This window comes from Magnolia sinica, chromosome 7 (assembly GCF_029962835.1).
Source record: "Magnolia sinica isolate HGM2019 chromosome 7, MsV1, whole genome shotgun sequence".
Taxonomy (NCBI): domain Eukaryota; kingdom Viridiplantae; phylum Streptophyta; class Magnoliopsida; order Magnoliales; family Magnoliaceae; genus Magnolia; species Magnolia sinica.
The window spans coordinates 15086786-15094077 of record NC_080579.1 but is presented as its reverse complement, the minus strand read 5'-3'; positions in this window follow the sequence as shown (position 1 = coordinate 15094077).

The following is a 7292-nucleotide window of genomic DNA, read 5'->3' as shown; positions in this document are numbered from 1 at the left end:
TATGATAACTACGGCCATAATTACAATACAATATGAAGAACAGTTCTCTTCAACAGACACCCAACGAACTGAAAAACTCTGTTGAGAATGTCTTGTTAAAGCCTGACCTTCTCAACAGAGTTTTTAGTCAAGCTAAAACAAGACATTCTCAACAGAGTTTTTCAGCTCTCTAGGTGCCCGTTGAAGAGAACTGTTCTTCATATTATATTATAATTACGGTCGTAGTTGTCGTGTTATATGGGTCGTGGTTGTTACGTTATATGTGTTGTGGTTTTCTATAGAGTCGTGGTTGTTATGTTATATGGGTCGTAGTTTTCATGGGTCGTGGTTGTCATGGATCGTAGTTATTAACATGGGTCATGGTTCTCATGTGAAATGGGTCATGGTTGTCATGTTATATGGGTCGTAGTTGTTACGTTATATGTGTCATGGTTTTCCATGGAGTTATAGTTATTATGTTATGTAGGTCGTAGCTTTCATAGGTCGTAGTTGTCATGTTATATGGGTCGTAGCGCAAAAAAAAGATTCCATAGACATCACTTTTTTGGCATTAAATACGACATAAATTCTTATTCCTTAAAAAACCGTACAACTATTAGAATAAGGACAAGGGCATTTTGGTTCAAGTAATTTTCAAAAGCTTGTCAAAATGTCAATCTTAGGATATATGGAACCTAGTAGCTTTCTAGGTAATTTGCCCAAACGTTGAGGTCAGTACGATCAAAATCCCTTTTTCCATTTGGGTCACGTAATCTCTGTCGGGACATATCTGCCTGTATTGACTATTCCGTTCTTAGTTGCGTGGTTTGAATTGAGCGGCACGTTCAAATCCGTGGCGCCTGCACAAACTACGTGGCCAAATTTGAAAGCGAGGGGAAACACTCTTACGGAGGAAATTTTTGGGGCGAGGTTTATCCGAGGTCCCATCCAATCAACGGTTCGGATTACTCACGATGTACCCTGCTCGTCCCGGCATGGTGCATATCCTCCACGAGAAAATAAGGAAAAGCCACATGCACGTACAGGATCTCGGCCAATCAACGGGAGCAGCCGAACATAGTTATAAATTTCGTCCTACCTAATTTCTCGGCCAGGAAATTTCTCCTGAGTTTTTCAGATTTTGAGTTTTCTCTGGATATAATTCCAAAAATCTCACTAAAAATTATATATGTGTGTGTGTGTTACAAAAATTAATAAATAATTGATATTTAATATATTCATATAGGGAATTTTTATAAGGTTTTACGCATTTTTGGGTAAAATCGAAATATTTAAATCATGCCAATATTTTGAAAATCACGCGAGTTATAGCGAAAATATAGCTTCCGATATTTTAGCATAAGTTTCTCGATATTTTCAAAATCTCGGCAATATCTGTCCCACTGCACCTGCACCGATTCCACACGTATGTTGTGGCACACCTGATGAACAGGCAACCCTAAACGGTACATGGCATGCTCGGGATTGGTGGGCCCCACTCGATGAATGGCCGGGAACTCCTAACAAGCTTTCCTTAGCCGTCGAAAGGCCACCAACTTAAACGGCTCCGATGCGGACGCGGTTTGGCTAGTGAGGCCAACACTAGCCAGGTAGCTAATGTCAAAGCTCTGTGGGCCCCACCACGATGTATGTGTTTTATCCACACCGTCCATCCATTTTTACCGATCAATTTGGTGCATGGGCTGAGGCATATCCCGAACTCAGCTGGACCGCACTACAGGAAACAGTGGAGATTGGACGCTTACCGTTGGAAACTTTTTGGGGCCGGTTGAGAAGTTTTTGATCAAAGCTGATACATGTGTTTTACCATCGTCCATGTCTGTGTCACCTCGTTAACAGGTTAGATGGCAAATAAATATCATAGACAGCTTAGGAAGTTTTTAATGGTGGACGTTCAATCAATACTGTTTTCTTTTGGTGTGGTCCAAATGAGATTTTGATCTGTCTTAATTTTGGGTTCAGGACCTAAAATGATCTGGAAAAATGGATGGATGGCGTGGATCAAACAGAAACATCATGGTGGATCCCAAGGAGCTTTGACACTAGCTACCTAAGGTTACTAGACAAACCACGTCCCTCCCTCGGGGAAACGGATTGGCTACTCCCCCTGACACCAGCCAATGGCTGGTGGTCAGGTGCTCTGTGGGCGCCATCATGATGTATATGTTTCATCCATGCTGTCCATCTATGTTTACAGAACATTTTACAATATGAGACCAAAAATGAGGTATATTCCAATATCAAGTGGGCCACATTACACGAAAGAGTTGAATAAGTGTCTACCATTAAAAACATTTTGGCGGCCATAAAAGCTTTGGATCAAGCTGATTTTTGTTTTTTCCCTTCATCTGGGCCTATATGACCTAATCAACAAATTGGATATCAAATAAATAGTACAATGGGCCTTAGGAGGATTTTAATGGTGGATATCCAATCACTATTGTTTTCGTGTGGTGTGGACTACCTGAGATTTATATACCTCTAATTTTTGGGATAAAGAATTAAAATGATCTTTAAAAATGGATGAACGGAATGGATGAAACACATACATCATGGTAGGGCCCACAGAGCATCGACCACCAGCCACGGGGCTAGTGTAGGGGGAAGCAAATTGCGTACTGAGTAAACTCTGTGGACCCGACTATCATTCATGCATTGTATCGACTCCGTCCATCTCTTTTAACACATAATTTTATTGATTTATCTCAAAATTGGAGTATACACAAACCTCAACTGGACCACACCACCGGAAACAGTGTGAATTGAACATATACCGTTGAAGAATTCTTGGGGGCAACCAAAATTTTAGATCAAGCTGATATTTGTTTTTTCCATTCATCCATGTTTGTCTGATCTTATAAATAGGTTAGATGACAAATAAACATCACCGAAGGCCCTAGAAAGTTTTCAACGGTGGTAATCAATAGTTCCACTTTTTCCTGTGGTATGGTCTAATTGAGCTTTGTATATGCATCAATTTTGAGTTGAACCACTAAAAGGATGTGGAAAAATGAGTGGAAGTTGTGGATAAGCCACATGCATTCATGGTGGGCCCAACAGAGTTTGCTCAGTACGCAATCCAATTTCACGTCAGGAAGCAGATTGCATACTGAGTAAACTCTGTAGACCACACTTTCATTCATGCATTGTATCCACTTTTTTGTGTGGTATGGTCCAATTGAGCTTTGTATATGCATCAATTTTGGGTTGAACGCGTAAAAGGATATGGAAAAATGAACGGAAGTTGTGAATAAGCCATATGCATTCACGGTGGGCCCAACAGCGTTTACTCGTTACAATAAGAGCATACTAAGTTACTCAATACGCAATCCAATTTCGTGTCAGGAAACGGATTAGCTACTCCCCCTGACACCCGCCAATGGCTGGCACCACCATGATTTATATGTTTCATCCATGCTGTCTATATATGTTTACAGAACATTTTACAATAAGAGACCGAAAAATGAGGTATCTTCCAATCTCAAGAGGACCACGTACATCATGGTAAGGCCCACAGAGCACCTACCACCAGCCACGGGGCTGGTGTCAGGGAGTAGCCAGTCCGTTTCCCTCCCTGGGATGCAGTGGTAGGTGTAACCTTTTGTCATGTCATCATCAGTGGAAGACTCAGCTTTTCACATGTCCATAAAATTACTGTGGGTCCCACTCCCACTGGCCATCATTAATAACATGAGTATAACGAAACATAAATGAGGGAGAGCTCTGCAACTTCTACGGCCACGGACTAGACACGTCTGTAAACGTAAACAGTCTCTCTTCTTCAAAGGGTAGGAGGAAAACATCTCGAATCCGGATCCTCTGCTCGCTGCAAGCGCGAAAATCTCCCCCCTCTGCTTCGGAAAATCTCCCGCTTGCGCAGGTGAACGCCTTGCGCTCGGCCCGTTTTACACCTGGGATTTTCTGCCATTGCTGTTCCTCGACGCTCGCTAACTTGCGCCTAGGTAAATTACCCCTTTTTATTTTTCTTATTTACTTATTTATTTATAGGCGTTGGATGCGATCTGAAGGGCTGTGGGTTTTTTTCCGATTTACGCCGATGCGTTGAACGGTACACCTCAGGCGCACGTTAGACATTTTTTTTTTTAAATTTTATGATGTATGATGAGGAATTTTACTTGAATTGAGGAACGATCAGCGGCACGCTAGACGGATCCACTCATCAGGTGGGTCGCACCTGAACATTGAAGATGGGCCGTTGGTTGAATCCTACTAACGGTCCACTTCTTCCTACGGCGTTTGGCCCAGCTGAGTGAGGTGCAGTTCTCGTTGGGTCCACCTGATGAACAGCTGGGATCTTGCGCGCATCTTGGCGTACGCATACGAAGTTTGCTAAGCCTACACACGAGTGTCTTGTCCGTCCACTTGCAATAGCACGTGCCAATATGAGATACGTGTGAAGGATCGGAGCTTTCCCTTAATTGGGCCACACTATTCGGATCTTATCTGCCTCGAATCGAGGGGTTTTACTCAGCGTACAGAAACAAACAACCTGAAAAGCCATTTTGTCTATCCATCCAGGCATTTTGTAAGCTGTGGCCCACCTGAGGAGTGAAACGGTCTGATTGCTGGGCCAGTCCCAAAACGTGTGCGCTTGGAAAGCTCGAATCCCACGTGTGCGGAGCACGTGTGCTTCGAGTACTTGTAAGGGATCTCCATGCGTGTGCTAGCGTCGACATGTCTGTGTTTCTTGTAGTTTTTACGGATACGCGTGCCAGTGCTTTATTATCCAGTCTTGGTCTTGGTCTCCACACGAGTGATGAGGTTTCTTTGCAGAACCAATCGTGTAGAATCAGTACTCCCACGGTGTGGATTGTGTGCACCGATTGAAATTGGGACGCCTATTGCGCCAGACGGTGCTCCGTGGGACCCACCATGATGTGTGCGTTTAATCTACACCGTCTACCCACTTTTCAGCTCATTTAAGATAAAAACGAGGTAGATCAAAATCTCAGGTGGATCACATCATAGGAAACAGTGATGATTGAAGACGTACGGTTAAAAACTTCTTACTGGCTACGAAAGTGCTGGTACAAGCTGATATCTGTGTTTTCCCTTCATCCAGGTCTAAGGACGTAATCAAACAGGTTAGATGCCAAATAAATATTATGGTTGGCCCTGAGAAGTTTTTAATGATGGGTGGTGTTCAATTACTAGTGTTTTCCTATGGTGGTCCACCTGAGATTTGGATCTATCGCAATTTTTTGGTCTCATGGCTTCAAATAATGATCCAAAACGGATGGACTGCGTGGATGAAACACATACACCGTCGCGAAGCCCAAAGAGCACCGTCCAGTAGCGAGGTTACTACTGGCAGCCAGTACGCAGGCGTCCTTGAACTTTGTGCTTCCACAACAGAGCAGCATGTATCGATGATCATATCCGTTGAAGAGACAGGACCTTCAATGGATGGCCAAACGTCACGATAACCATACACGTAAGAATCATAATCATAACCGTCTGATCACAATCCTTAAAATGGATATGAAAAATCAAAATAGCTGGCATAAAAATCTAGAAAGAAAAAAGCCATTTCTATCGCATGTGAAAAGGGAAGCTTAATAGTTCTATACGAGGGTGAATAGGATTATACGAAATAAAAACTTAAAGTACTGAAATAATAAATAAATAAAAATAAATCAGAAATTTCAATAATATCAGTATTGAAAATTTGATTCAAACTTAATTCGCAAGACAACCTCACATCAAAAATAAAGTTTCAGGTAAGACAATCTGATTTCACGAACGTTTGTAAGGATTAAGATCTCAAACCAAGGAAAAGACAAAAGAGCTATCTATTATAAACATTCACCACATTTGTATAAATAAATTACAATCATTCACCACATATGTAAAAACTAAACATCCACCACAAACACCAAGAGTTATAGTGGTTTAACGTGTACACTAACTGTTCTTAAACAGCCACACTTACTCTACTCCCAATAATCACAACTTACATGATATTGGCGTTCACTAAAAATAAGATTTTCACAGGTTCACCTTAAAACCTAATACAGTTGTGATTTTAGAAGGGCTATCACAAACAAAAACCCCACATTGAGATTTTCTGGATATCTCAGTTAAAATCAACACATGAGATTTTCTGACTATTTCAAAGAAACCAAAATTATAGAATATAGAAATGTACTTATCTTTTTCTTGAAGACAAATCTCTTGAAGTAGCTTGTAGAACCATTTTGCTTAAAGTAGAACGTTTAATGTCCAATAACACAAACAAGGGTTTTAGGTTCTATATTGATTTTAAATTAATTCAAACGAAAAGCTACTTGTTTGAATTCTTTAATATCTCAAAGAAGAGTGATTACTCTCTTTTAAAAAATAAGATTCACGAAAAGAGATGAATGAATCAAAACAAAAACTATATAAACAAAATATTAAAATACCATGCAATGGCATGAAGATAGTTGGGACTTCTTTCTTTCTTGGTGAAAGCTTTTCTTAGCTTGAATGATTAATTTCGGATTGAGAGAAGACCTCCATTAACAGGCCGAAAAGTTGTTGCTTCGACTTATCTAAGATCTAACTAAATTTCAAATTTTGGGCGCGATTGGATAAAACCGTTTTTTGACTAGTCGAAGGCCCCGCTTCACTGGTCGAGCATGAGCTTTGACTGGTTGAGGGTACCAAATTTTAGTTGTTGGACTTCGAGTCGAGTAACCCTCAACTAGTCGAAGGTCCCTCGTCGATTGGTCGAGCAGTCTGCTCGACTAGTCGAGAAACCATTAGAAATATCCATTTTTGAATTTCAAACTTGGACTGGTCGAATATTATCTTAGACTAGTCGAGCCACAGCTTAGACTGATCGAACTAAAGCCTAACCAAAGTATAAAAACTCATATAAGTTTATATTTTCAAAGCACTTAAATCTGAGGTCTTTCTAGAGTCAATTATACCTGAGAAGACTCAACGTTGAAGTTTAACGATTGTTCTTCTTCTTAAATTTTTTATAGAGCATAGTAGATATTCAGCTTGAAGTGTATTGAACGTGGAGCTTGATCTTCTACTATAAGTGTAGTAGAACTTGAACTCATTTCAGCTTAAACTTTCCATCTTCATGACTTGTACTTAAGCTTGCACTTTCCAACTTCATAACTTGTACTTTCCAATTTCATGACTTGTACTTAAGCTTGGATTCATAGTAGATGTTGAACTTGAATAATTTGAGACTTGAACTTTCCATCTTGATCCACATTAGACGGATTATAACTCAAGCCGTTTTGTATAAACGAAATTTGACAAACAACGATGTG